Source organism: Lygodium microphyllum, chromosome 29, assembly GCF_053477565.2.
Source record: "Lygodium microphyllum isolate KBCC chromosome 29, Lygodium_microphyllum_v1.1.10, whole genome shotgun sequence".
NCBI classification, from domain to species: Eukaryota; Viridiplantae; Streptophyta; class Polypodiopsida; order Schizaeales; family Lygodiaceae; genus Lygodium; species Lygodium microphyllum.
The window spans coordinates 13,520,894-13,535,804 of record NC_141163.1 but is presented as its reverse complement, the minus strand read 5'-3'; the positions used below and the strand labels follow the sequence as shown (position 1 = coordinate 13,535,804).

At 38.5% G+C, this 14,911-nt stretch overlaps 1 protein-coding gene across 2 annotated transcripts in view; it reads left to right on the top strand.

Annotated features, from left to right (window-relative positions):
* Positions 1–14,688, top strand: part of LOC148010396 (Pentapeptide repeat-containing protein) — an 84,506-nt gene extending 69,818 nt beyond the window's left edge. For both annotated transcript variants that reach the window (XR_015689589.1, XM_087672189.1), the window contains exon 8: positions 14,450–14,688. The gene's annotated coding sequence lies outside the window, so the exon portion shown is untranslated. The remainder of the gene's footprint in view (positions 1–14,449) is intronic.
* Positions 14,689–14,911: the final 223 nt, after the last annotated feature.

Here is a 14,911-nt window from a genome sequence, read left to right as displayed (position 1 = left end):
GGTTTTTGGGCTACAAGTCTCGTAGTCTTGAGTGGAAGACAACTATTACACACGATATTCAATAGTGCTTGGAATTAGCTAATTTCTTTAGGATCTTTGTCAAAGAAATTGCTAGTTCTGTATCCACTTTACTGGGAAAGGATAAGTTTGTCTAGGATCAAGAGGGTGACAAAGCTTGTCAAACTGTCAAGATAGCTTTCACACCGACATCAATTCTTATCTATGCAGATCCAACTAAACGCTTTGTTACACTTATAGTGTTCCTCCATTGTTCTGGTGTGAACACACCCTTATTCATGGGCACTTTTTACCTTCTAGCAGGAGCCCTTTTTTCGCCATGTGAACACCCACTTTGGGTGAGGTACATGGTACCTTAGGGATTGTACTTTCTTTCTTTCTTTATCACATTACTGGATGTGACCTTCCAGCAATCTCTTCCCTCCCTCTCTCTGGTTGTTCACTGTTCATTGTGAGTTTGTGTGTGGGTGTAGCTGAGGATTGACCCAATAGTGGTATCAGACTCAGAGCTTCCTCTCAGCTCATAGCTGCCAGTGAGCTTCGAGCTCGGCTCCATCTTTCTTAACCTGCTGTTGCGCTGACAACTACACATGTTCATCAACCAGCAGGTATCCGCCTGCTGATCCAGGTCCCCCAAGATGAGTACTTGCTCTAGTCATGTCACATGTTACGCCGTGTGTCCGCTGTAGCAGCACCACTTGCATGGCCGAGCTTGCACTACCTTCATGGCACATCTTGCCTGTCACATGGCGGCTGCGCCAAGTCGCGTTGTTGTCCCATCCACAATACCTCTGCTCCATCCAGCACGATGCCTGTTGATGCCAGTTCCAGGCACGACGTGGGCCATGGCAACCTACTACGTTGACCGCCCTCTGCTCTTCCTACCCACACGCTTCCACCTGCCACGTGTCCTTGTCATTTACCCTACAACTGTAGTCTGACTTCAACTGGCAACATGTCAACATCATAGGCACTGGGTTTGCGTGCTAACTCCTCCTCACCTAGCTAACTTCCACACATACCTCAACCCCATTTTCTTTCAAATTTTGGGACTTTTCGCCAAAATCTCTGAATTTCATTGACATTTTTGGGGATTTTCAATTATGTTCAAAATTTCTTGGAATTTCGTCGTAAAAATTAGGGGGTTTTCCCTTTTAAGCCACAACCAAATTCGACTGCAAAAATTTGGGCCTTTCATGAAATTTACACAAATTCATCAACATTGAGGCCCAATTCACCATCCGACATGAAATTTTGGTAACGACTTTCACTTCAAATTCTAGGATCCTCTTTGACAGTTAGCTTCAACATTGTCATTTGAGCTATGAATTGTAAGTTTTTGAGTTGCTAGTGCTTTTCTTTTGTATTGCACCTAGAATCATACTTTGGACAACAATTAGATAACATTGCTAGCTATATACAACAAACAATGGCAACTCAGAATGATGTGTTAAGCATGTTTGGGAGCTAGGATCAATTCGATGGGACCAACTATTCAACATGGGCATATATGATGAAGCATTTACTAGTTGCAAAGCCAATGTGGTGTTATGTCTCAATCATAGAGGTTAGTCCAACAAGCCTAATGGTTCAAGGAACTACAGATGCATCCAATTCATCCATTGTCATTATTAGATCGTTCTTACTACCTCTTCCTCCTACCACAATTGATCTACTATGATGACAATGATTGATTGTCAGGCATATGCCTTAATTGCATTGTTATTCAAAACGTAGTGACAAGGAATGATCGTTAGGCACATGCCTTAATTGCATTGTCATGCAAAAAATAGATTATCCCACATATATGGTCGTGCACTATGGCCAAATGTGCACGGGATAAGGTTACTTCTCTCTATCAAATGCATAAAGAGGTACAATTTGCTCACTTACATAAACAATTGGAGATTGAACACATGATGGGGAGTGGCTTTGTGATGCATATGCCATTTGCATCAAATATCTTAATGATCAGCTTGCTCATGCTGATGAGATTATATATAATCATGGCCTGCACCCATTGTATTGGTTGGTTTGTTGAAGTCATATCGCAAATTTGCTTCTACTCTTTGTTTGTTGGTAAGAAGTAAGGTTGAATCATACACTTCTGATGTTGTGGTATCTTTGCTTTTGCAAGAAGAGAAGTCTCATGTTAATTGTTTAAGCATGGCCATGGATTGTTAGGCATTTGTGTCTAGCCATAAAGGCAAAGGGGTAACATAGTAGCAATCAAATTCTAAGGGTGGAATAGCCCTTTCACCTAACTCTCATAACAACACAGAATAAGAATGAAGTTATGATATAATTATTGCAAAACAAAAGGGACGTGTTCTTGAGGAATGCAGGAAGTGCATAACAAGTAAAAAGAGAAAGCAATTGAGCATGATGTGGTTGAAAATTCAACCAATGTGAAGGATGCAGTAGCAAACATGGCCCGCTTGGATATACATCTATCATATGTGGTGCGATGTTTTTATGATCCTTTTTCATATGCATAGTGTTTAGTCATGGCAGAAGGCAAGGATACATGGTACTTTTGATTGTGGTGCTTCTAAATACATCATTTTCTTCATCATACTTAGAGATGCATTACAATGTCTAGCATTAGAAAAAACTTGCTTTTAGTTCCAATCATTGCATCTATTGGATTTATGGTTAAATTTTATGTAGACACAAACAATAGTGTGGTTCTCCATGACTTATCGCTCATGTGGTTTGCCTTGAGTCACCGCCCACATGGTCCATTCAATCCATCAAGCATCGCTCAAAAATATTCCAAGGAATATTCTCTAGAAGTCCCATAACTTGTCACATGGTATATACCACTAGCTTTATTAACTCTTTCCCACTTGTCTCAATGCTCAAGTCCTCAAAGGCCATCTCATAGCCATTTGGTTAGCAAGGTTAAACCCCTTGCAATATGTAAATTGGGAGCCTTACTAATGCATTATGCCTGTCATGGCTTTTCCTCATTTGGGGGCCTTACAAAGTTTGGTACTTGGAGCATAAACATGTGACTAAGAGTGTCATGAAGGAAAAATACAACATTAATATTTGCACCTTGGATTAATTCCAGCCTTTGTAAATTTAGTTTTAGCCTATGTGTACATGTGTGAACAGCCTTTAAGTTTGGAAGAGGGTTAGAATAAAAGGGACTAGAGACCAAAGGCAAGACATCTTTTGATCATTCAATAATCTTGGCTTTACCATTTTCTTGGAGTTAGCTTCTTCTAGCCTATGAAGCACTCAGCCATGGCCGTCATGTATTCTTGAATTCCCAACCATTAATACATGATGAGGATGTCTTGGTGCAATAGATTTGTTAATTCTTTGTTGTAGCTTAGTTAATTTTCAATTTCAGTTAGATTTCATTCCATGGTTGATTGCTTTCATTACATTGGTATCAGAGCTATTGCTTAGATCCTTGCAGAAGTCATTTTCAAGTACTAGATTCAGTTTCCTAGGCTAGAGAGAGCAAACCATAGTTAGGAATTTGAGTGACAGGACTTGACAGGACATGAAGACTTCAAACCGGAGTTACATGTGAAGGTCTGCTACAAACAAGGATGAAGATGGTGATTCTTGGCATTACCAATGGAAGAAATGGAAGGCTCCAGCCAAAATAGCAGGACGTGATCAAGTTTTGAGCAAAAATTGGGGTAAGTGGACAAACTAATGGTTACAGGATTTAGAGGAAGGAAAAGTTAGAGTTACTTTTCATGAAACAAGGGTTTCTTCTCTTCTCCTTCAAGCTGTCCACAAGAATCCATGGCCAAGACAACATCAGATCTTCTCCTTCTCACTTCTATCATGAGAATGAATTGGATGACCTTCTTCCCTGCTTCAAGAGCTTCAAGTGGAGTAGCTAATTAAGCTACTTAGCATCATCGTGGATTTCTGGTACGTGAGTATGTACTCACGCTGTTTGCGCCTCCTGTACATACTCTTCTACTGCGTGAAAAATTTCAGAGTTATGATGCCTCTTAAGCATTGCTAATGATCTTCAAACCCTGGGCAAGAGATCTCTCACAAGTTTCTTCATGATTCTTACTAGTTTGGAGTTTTCCTCTTCTTCAAAACCTTGGTTATGATAGTTTTGGACAGCACTCATATTTCTCAGATTTCTTCATCAAGATCAAAGGGTTTCTGTTCTATTATACTCCCTGAGGCTTCTACATACATCCTAGTACCAACATTGATTGATCTTGAAGCTTGAAGCTTTGATGGAGCTTGGATATGGAGATTGCAAACTCTATGTGTAACAGTTTGGGACAGCATTAAAGATTCCTGAAATTTTTAAAGCAATTCATGGGGCTTTTGTGGGCAAAGCATCTCTGAAGCTTCTTCAACCATTTCCCCTCAAGAATCCATCAACATTGGACCAACATTGAAGAGATTGAAGCCAATGGAGGTCTAGGTGTTCAATGGACAGCATGAAGCTTTTATGCCATTAAATTTTGGCATTCCCTCTCAAATTTCGGGATCTCTTGGACACATTGAAGCCCTCTCTATTACCTATTGCAACCTACTTCAAGTAGAGAAGATAATTGGTCTTCATCAACCCTCATTTGGAGCATTCATGGAGTCATGGAGCTTTCATGGGGTTAATGAAGCTGAAGCTTATCAAGGAAGGGATTATCCTTGAATATTGAAGATCTCTTGGACTGATTTTAGACGGATTATCAAGCTTAGCTCACCTATGTCAAGCATTATGGATTGAAGGTCATTCCATCAACAATGCTCTTCTCCAATCAACTAAATGAGGTACTCTAATCACTCTTAATTTCTCTTCCCATCCAATTGCTGATCTCATTTCCAATTGCTGAAGAGAAATAAGAGGATTAATGAAGCTTTCATTCATAGCTTAATGCATTACATGAAGCCTATAGGTTATGTCAGTCATTGTCTTTACTAAACCTCTTCAATTTACTGAAATGGCCATCTCTAAATGTCTCAAACTCTTCCATAATGAATGAGCATTACCCATCTACTTTCATTCACTGAAATCAGTAATTTCTTGAGCTTCATTACTCAATCTTTATTGCCTAACCCTGACATGAAATTGATTGCCTATTTTGCCTCTTGATCATAAGAAAATCATTACCCAATTGGTAAGTGAGAAAAGCTTTGTAAGCAGTGAGTCACTGCTGAGGTAAATATCTCTCCATTTCTCATTTACATTTCAACCTTTTCAATTCCAATCTTGCATATCATGAAAAGGGCAAATGAAAGGCAATTGTATCTCCTTCCTATTCCATGCATATCATACTGATTTTTAGAGCTAGAATTCACTTGCCATGTACTTGCCCACGAGGAAAAGTGGATGCCGGGCGAGTCGGTAGGACAAAAGAGAGGTGACCCTCCCCTACCGACGAGGACCCTGAAGGGGAGCGCAACCCGGCCCGAGAGGGAACTTTGCAAACCCCTCGGGTCTCGGATCCCACGTATTTTCAAGTTTAGGTGCAGGTACAAATCTCAAAAGCACTTGAAATCAGCCTACAGCATGAGTTATGGGCAGTGAGTTCTTGAGATTTTGGCAAATGTACGGTATGGCAAATGTATGAAGACATATGGCTACAGTAAAATGTATGCATCCTATGGTAAAGACACTATGGTTCAGCATTAAAGTTTGGAACAGAGTATGTATACATACCCTCATTAAAGATTGCAGTCTACTTTGAGTTAGACAGCCATTTTACTGGTTACAGAGGTCATTTTCAGTATGGACAGACGTATGAGACTCTCCTACAAGGTTATGAAGTTGGTACATGCTTGGTATTGATGGTACAAGCCATTAATTGACTAGAACAGGGTATTCACTGCCTGCAGGAATTTTCAGACAGCAACAGAAAATCCCTTACAGAAATTTCTATACTCATCCATTTTCTGCACTTGATAGATTGTTGGATAGAGGGCTCTTCAAGCTTTGAACAAAGCCAAAGACCTCGTAATTTGGAGCTCTAGAAGTAAAGATAATCAAGTTTTTCTATTGCAGGAAATTTAGGACAGAAATCAACGCATGGCTAGGAATAAGAAGAGAGACCCTGTTTTGGATACTATCAATGAAGAATTGAAGGAATATCAGCAGGAAAGGGATGAACATCAACAGGAAAGGGGTGAACATGACACTTCTCAAGATGCCATTTACCGAATGCATTATGGGAACGATGAAGTCGATGCAAGTTCCACCCACTTCCCTACCAATCAACCCATAGAGACGTCTCATATCTCAATGAATTCAAACAGTTTTCAACAATTGTCAAATGACATAAAGGATATGAAATCAGGTTTCGAGGGTATGAGATTGGGTATTGACAAGCTTGTAGCACTTCTTGGTGAGAAAATGTTGCCTACAGCTGGTCTTAATATCCCACATCCTCATAGGGCTGAAGAACCGCCTAAACCACCTACTCCTAAGGTGGTAGGTCAATTTGAAGTCGGAGAGTCATCTAAAGCTAAGGATTTTGTTCATCCCACTTCACTTCAGCCACAATTCCATCAACAAAAGGGTCACTTTCAGCCACATGGGCAGGATCTTCAAGAAAGAGTGCAAACAAACTCAAAGCATGATAAAGACATCCATGGGTGCAACTCTTTCTACAAGCAATTTTACCCTCAAGCAAATGTTGGTGGCTATGAGCAAGGGCATGTTAATTCAGCCCCAAACTCTTATGGGCAGCCACATGGACATGTGAATTCAGCCCCAAATGCTTTTGGACAGCCACAACATAATTTCTCTACTCAAGTGCAGCCCAATAGGCCAAGTCCCGTGTTAAATCATGGTTGGAATCAGCAAAATAATGGGCAGCAACCACCTTTCAACTCACCGATGCATGGACAACCTCCCAATGTGAGCAACACATACTTTCAACCTCAAGGACATTGTTTCCAGCCACAAAGTCATGGTATGCATTATGGACAGCAAACTCCTTATGCACAAGGGCATGGAAATAATGAATATCCTAGGCAAGGACATTTTGGCAATTCTTATGGGCCACAACACCATAGTGGACAACAGCACCCTAATGGACAACCTCCTCAATACGAGAGAGAGTACAAGGAGAAAATAATTATCTCAAACTTCAAGGGAGAGAACCCTTCACCCACGGAGTTGGAGGAGTGGTTTGACAAGTTAGAGATGTATTTTTCCCTTTACCCAAGGCCCGAGAATGGCAAAGTAAAATTTGCAGCTCTTCATCTAGAAGGCTATGCTCACACTTGGTGGAGATATATGGCGAGGATGGGACATGACTTCTTGTCTTGGGATGCATTGAAAAATGCTATGATTGAAGTCTTTGTTTTCCCTATTGAAAAAGAGCGGTTAGAGAAAAAGTGGTATGCACTTGAGCAACGTGGTCTCTCGGTTAGAGAGTACTCAAATCAGTTTTTGAACCTCTCAATGTATGTTCATGGGGTTTCCGATAGTGCCAAGTTGAATAAATACATATTTGGTTTGGAACCTATTCTTTCTTCTGAAGTTGGAGCCATGAATCCTACATCCCTACAAGCTGCCATTCAATTGGCTGAACGTTATGGACAGAAATACAAGGGTTTTCAGCAAAAAACAGGGCATTCTTTTCAGCCTATGCAGTTCCCAAGAACATCAGGCCATTATGGGCATGCTAAAACTGATTTTCAGCATATTGGGAAGCCACCAAATACTTTCAGCAATACTTACAGCAAGATACCCACTTTTCCTACTGTGTTTGGGTCAAAACAAAGCAGTAATTTCAGACCTAATGCTGAAAATAGATTTGATGGAAAGAGGACTGATATAAATGCCAAAACTTCAGCCTCTACTCAAGGCAAACATGTATCGAATGACAAGCTCAAAGATATGTATGCTAAAGGTCTACGCTACAAATATGGAGAGAAATGGTCACCCGATCATAAGTCCAAATGCAAGGCCAAAAATATGAAGATTAGCATGATCATCGAGGATGATTCCGATGTTGAACCTATTGAAGGAAGCTTGGCTCAGCTTGATGTCACAACAACTCAAGAAGAGGCGCATGAAAATGAAGAGAATGGCCATGATGAGTTCTATGATCCGATGGATGGGTTTCCTTTCGACCTGGGTGGTCATTATTTGGATGATTCATGGACTGATTTACATCCATCGCTATGTGCCATATCAAGTGATGCATGGAGTGGTTCAAGAGGGGATAATACCCTACGCCTTAAAGGTCAAATCAAGGGAAGGACCGCTCATATACTCATAGATACGGGAAGTACACATAGCTTCATTAATGCTAAGTCACTCAATGGGCTGAAATTGAATACGCATGAAATGCCTACATCACTCAAAATCCAAGTGGCAAATGGAAATTTTGAGATGAGCAATCAATGCTGTCCAAATGTACCTATCACCCTTTCCCCATTGTGCACTACATCAGTGAGCCTAATTGCATTAGAAATGGGTCCCATTGATATAATACTTGGCTGCAACTGGCTGAAATCTTTGGGTAGATTTACCATGGATCTCAACAATATGGAAATGGAGTTTAAATGGTGTGGACAACAAGTAACACTACATGGAGCTGAAAAGAAAAGAATGGAGATGATCAGTCCCAAGAAGGTTAAGAAAGAGATAAATGCAAAGGCATGTATGTTCACCATTCTTCTTTCCAAGATTGAAGAGGATCAGCCCTCTTCTCCTACCAAAAATATGGACCCATGTCTTTGTAAATTGCTGAAAGAATATGATGATATTTTTCAGCCACCTACCTCTCTTCCTCCCAAAAGAGAAGTGGATCATCCCATTGACTTGCTGCCCAATACAAAGCCCATCAACAAACCACCATATCGCCTCTCCAAAGTGGAAAGAGAAGAGGTAGAACGCCAAGTCAAAGAGCTTTTGGAAATGGGTCTCATTAAGGCAAGCCAATCACCTTTTGCTTCTCCAGTCCTTCTTGTGAAGAAGAAAGATGGCTCCTTTCGAATGTGCATTGATTACCGCGATCTCAACAAGGTCACTATCAAGAATAGGTATCCAATACCTAGAATAGATGATCTCTTAGATGAATTGAAGGATGCCAAGGTGTTCTCCAAAATTGACTTGAGATCGGGATATCATCAAATACGCATGAAGGAAGGGGATGAATTCAAAACAGCCTTCAGGATGGAGAGGGGTCTTTATCAGTTTATGGTTATGCCTTTTGGGTTATCAAATGCTCCAGCCACATTTCAGTCTCTCATGAATAAGATACTTCAGCCATTGCTCTTTAAAACAGTTTTGGTATTCTTTGATGACATTTCAATCTATAGCAAGAATAAAGAAGACCATTTGTAGCATGTAAAAGAGGTCTTTGACATATTGAGGATACACAAACTGTTTGCCAAGGCCACTAAATGCTCTTTTATGACAAAAGAAGTTGAATACTTGGGTCATATAGTGGGAGAAGATGGAATCAAAGTGGATCCTAAGAAGGTTCAGTGCGTTAAAGAATGGCCTACACTAACCAATGCCACTTCATTAAGAGGTTTCCTTGGTTTGTCATCTTTTTACCGACAGTTTATGAAGAACTATGCTCATGTTGCAGCTCCTCTTACCGATCGGCTAAAAAAAGAAGCCTTCTTTTGGGATAAGATCGCTGACAAGAGCTTTAATGAGCTGAAGCAATTGCTTGTTTCAGCACCCATACTAGTTTGCCCTGACTTCTCCAAGACTTTTACCATTTATGCAGATGCCAGTGGTAGAGGTTTGGGAGCAGTTTTGGTACAGGAGCATGGTGTCATTGCATTTGAGAGCAGAAAATTTGATGACAAAGAGAGAGAGATGCATGTTTATGAGCAGGAGATACTTGCTATTTTACATGCAATCAAGAAATGGCACCACTACCTCTATGGGACATACTTCAAAGTCAAAAGCGATCATAGGGTCTTGAGATATTTTCTCTCGCAGCCCAATCTTTCTCCCAAGCAAAAGAGATGGTTGGCCACTTTGCAATCATATGATTTTGAAATATCATACATGGCTGGCAAGGATAATGTGGTGGCTGATGCGTTATCAAGAATGTGGGCATGCAGTCTATCTACTGTGTCTACCATCTATAAGGATTGGATTGAAGACATTCAAGAGGAATATGTGCTTGATGAGCATGCTGCCCATATTTTACAGAAATTATAGCAAGGGTGTGATGCTGAATTTCCTAATTTTAAAGTGCATAATGGCCTCTTATGGTTTAAGGGTAAAGTGTACTTGATTCCCAGCAGTAAATTTAAGCTGAAGGTGCTTCAAGAGATGCATTCATCGCCAATGGCTGGTCACTTGGGCCTTTTCAAGACGTTTGATAGAGTTCATCAAAGCTTTTATTGGAAAGGTCTATGGAAAGATGTTAAAGAGTATGTATCTCAGTGCTTGGAGTGTCAGCAAAATAAGGATTCCACTCTATTACCAGCCGGCTTACTTCAACCTTTACCCATACCTACGGGCAAATGGACAGATATTTCCATGGATTTCATAACGGGATTGCCTACTACCAGTCATGGATGGAACAGTATCTATGTGGTAGTTGATAGATTGACCAAATTAGCCCACTTTATCCCAACTAAAGTCCAATATTCAGCAAGGCAAGTAGCCGAGCAATTTATGGAAGGTGTGTTCAAACTACATGGTATGCCTATGAGAATAGTATCAGACCGTGATTCGAAGTTTATGGGCAACTTCTGGAAAAGTTTATTCTCCTCTATGGGTACTTTCCTCACTCCTAGCACGGCCTATCACCCTCAGACTGATGGGCAAACGGAGAGAGTCAATCATTGGGTGGAAGTGTACCTTAGGCATTATTGTCATAACACACAAGCTCCACCTTGCTGAATTTTGCTATAATAACACGCATCACATGAGCATTGGGATGTCTCCGTTTGAAGCTCTTTATGGGTATAAAGTCCAACTTCCATCAGTTTTATTCCATGAAGACATCAACCCACAAGCAAAGGAAGAGTTGGAAAGAATGGAGTTGCTCATGAGGCAATGCAAGGACAGCATAAGGAAAGCACAAGACGTAATGAAGGTCTATGCTGATGAGAAAAGAAGACATTTAGACTTCAAGGTTGGAGATTGGGTATTTCTCAAAGTGCCCAAGACACATTATGCTTCATTAAAGGGTGGGAATAACAAGCTTGCTCATAGGTTTTATGGACCATATTTGATTTTGGACAAAATTGGAGAGCTTGCTTATAAACAAGCTTGCTCATAGGTTTTATGGACCATATTTGATTTTGGACAAAATTGGAGAGCTTGCTTATAAACTTCAGCTACCATCCTCCACTAGAATACATGATGTATTCCATATTTCACAGCTGAAGAAGTATGTTGGGCCCGATGTACAAGTATTGGAAGAATTACCACCATTGGATGAGGCAGGACTGATCATATATGAACCTGAAAGCATTATTGGAAAGAGAGAGAAAGTTTTCAGAAATCGTACTCTCATTGAGTATCTCATTAAGTGGAAGAATTTGCCCATTGAAGAGTCTTCTTGGCAACCATCCACTTATGTCAGTAACTTTCCTTGGTTATTACAGGATGATATATGATGCAGTATGCAGTGACTGTGCGGAGACAGCTTGCTGTATGGAATTTCTGCAGACAATAAAACTGTCCTGACTTCATCAAAATTTGATTCTGATGTTATGGGGTGATTCTTGGGAGTGTATACTTCGTTTCCACACCTCATACGCCTTATTTGGACCAATATATCAAAAGTTATGGCAGTTTTAGTGAATCAGCCCTGTTTGGGACAGCAGCCAGTTTTCTCACAGTTTGGCATGCAAAAAGGTCTTCTTTTCATGGACAGTGCTTTCTTATCATTTGGAAGATGGATGGGCATGATTATTATCATTCTTGACTTGGATTTAGGCCATTACTTCTTGGTTTTGAGGACAAAACCATCTTCAGGAAGGGATGGTTTGTCATGAAGGAAAAATACAACATTAATATTTACACCTTGGATTAATTCCAGCCTTTGTAAATTTAGTTTTAGCCTATGTGTACATGTGTGAACAGCCCTTAAGTTTGGAAGAGGGTTAGAATAAAAGGGACTAGAGACCAAAGGCAAGACATCTTTTAATTATTCAATAATCTTGGCTTTACCATTTTCTTGGAGTTAGCTTCTTCTAGCCTATGAAGCACTCAGCCATGGCCGTCATGTATTCTTGAATTCCCAACCATTAATACATGATGAGGATGTCTTGGTGCAATAGATTTGTTAATTCTTTGTTGTAGCTTAGTTAATTTTCAATTTCAGTTAGATTTCATTCTATGGTTGATTGCTTTCATTACAAAGAGATAACTTTCAATTGAATGTTAGTGTCAAAACTCAACTCCATAAGTAGTAGGATTGAATAGATAAGTAGATTATCACCTACAAACACATATTTTCAAATCACAAATGTGAGTAATAGTTATATGAATTTACTTTAACATAGCATGAAATGAAACATACTAGAAACTGAAGTGTAATAAATGTACACAAGTTAAATTGAGATGCCTTGATGTTGCAATTTTCCATGATTTAATGGCTTTGATGAAGTCCATTTCTTGTACACACACTCCCTAAACAAAAATCAAGGTTAAAACTTTAAGATACACGATATCTAATTGATTTATATTAAATGTCTTGATTATCTTCTAAATGAAAATGCTTCTTCTAGAGATAGCAATGCTAGAACACTAAAGTAATGTAGTCTGACCAAGTCTTAACAAGTTTTGATACTTAACACATGGCGCTAGTTGAAGCTAATTCGAGTTGAAGTGTCCTTTATGGCCAACTTCTTCCAATCCAAAGAACCTTGTGCACTTTAGACATTTCAAATTACCTTCTCATACCTACACCATCAACCACACCTTTAGATACACGATCATCTAGAGTTTTAGTACAAGCATAAAACTCAATCAAGGCATTCACTTCTTAAATGCCAAGCATCTATGTTCTTTAGTATATAGTTGTCTTTAAACCTTTCTCTCAAATCAACCAATTGGAAGGTGAAAAGCTAAAGCAATGTACGATTCACTTGTGGTATCTCTTTGCAGCTTCACCCCTTGAATGTAGTCATCCTTGCAACTTTATAGATGATCTCAATGACGTCAAATAACTCATTTTAGAGGCATAGTATGACATAATAAATTTTTTCTTATTGTTGATTCCATATATTAGCATTCATAGCTAGATTAATAATGAACATCAACTCAATGGCCCTAATAATAACATTAATAACGAGGGATAATGGTTACATTCACAAAATCAATTTGTAATGCATAATTCAAATTTTATTTATTCAAATATGTGTCAATAGAAAATATACATTCTCATAATAAAATGTTGAGTTTTCAACATGTAAAAATTTCAAAGCTAAAAAGTCCCACATACAATTAAATGTACTTTGTATGCTTAACCATTTCACTTTGTGAATGTTCTTCACATGTAAGTATGAGACAATCAAACTCTTGTTTTAATTGTTCTAATATCTTCATGTGTGAAGGACTTTGTTCTTACTACAATACATTGTATGCATGTCAAGTGTATCCTTATGCTAGTAATGTTATGAAAGGAAGTGATGATGCCACATAAAAAGTAGATATGTTTATTAACGAAATTGGTACCTTTATTAAGTGGAGCCTTTCACACATAAAAATGTTAGAACAAATAGAATAAGAGTTTGATTGTTGTACACTTCATGTGAACAATATTCATAAAATTAGATGGTTAAGCCAGCATAGAGTACTTACAACCATTTATATGTTGAAAAATCGTCACTTTATGAGGCATCATACTTTGAAAATTTTTGTAGTATATATATATTTTGGCTCATTTATTGGAACATAAGTTACATATTTCAAAGTGATTTTGGGGATGTAACAACAATCCCTGGCATTATCAACATCGTTGTTGGGATCACTAAGTTGGAGTTCATTATTGATTGGTTATCAAAGCTAAAACATGGAATTGTGACAATGTTAGGAATATCTTATTATTTTCAACTATGGTACTGAAACTAGCCATTTGGTATATTTTAGATCATCCATATTATGTTTCTCTTTTTTCTGTATTGGTCATCTTTTTAATATGTATACTATTAAAGAAGAAAATGCTTTAATCAAGGTTAATTATTTTCCAAAGTTTATTGATGGTCATGTATATGAAGATGTGGTTGATGGTATGGGTTTAAGAGATGATTTCATATGGTTGAAGTGCAAGGTTCCTTAGATTGAAAGAACTAGGTTCTAAAGGATAGTTTTACTTGAATTAGCCTTAACCCTGTGTGAAAAGTATTAAAATCAATTGAGATTTAGTCAAATTGCATTGTTTCAATATTCTAGTATTGGTATTTGTAAAGTAGGCTTTTCCATTCAAAATATAATTAAGATAGGAATATAAATTAGTTAGATACAAAACATATGGAAACTTCAATATGGATTTTTATTCAGGGAGATGGTGTACAAGAAATCAATTATACAACAATCGAAGAATGGGAAAATGGTAAAATATCAGGCATATTTATGGGACATCCAAACCAGATTCTTTAAGTTTGTTATGCTTTTCTTTTTACTAGAATTAGTTTTATGTTGTAATGAGGTAAATTTCTATAACTCTTCTTTGCATGTATTTTTTGATAATGTGTTTTACAGGTAAAGATATACTTATCCATTTGATTTTTTATCTACTATTTATGGAGTTAGGTTTCGATACTATCTTTGCATTCATCTTTCAAATCCTTAGTTTTTTTAAATTGAAGGTAATATAATCTCTCTCTCTCTCTCTCTCTCTCTCTCTCTCTCTCTCTCTCTCTCTCTCTCTCTCTCTCTCTCTCTCTCTCTCTCTCTCTCTCTCTCTCTCTTTCTTTGATATGCAAGTGAAGCTTCATACTTGAAGATGGCTCCTAGATTGCA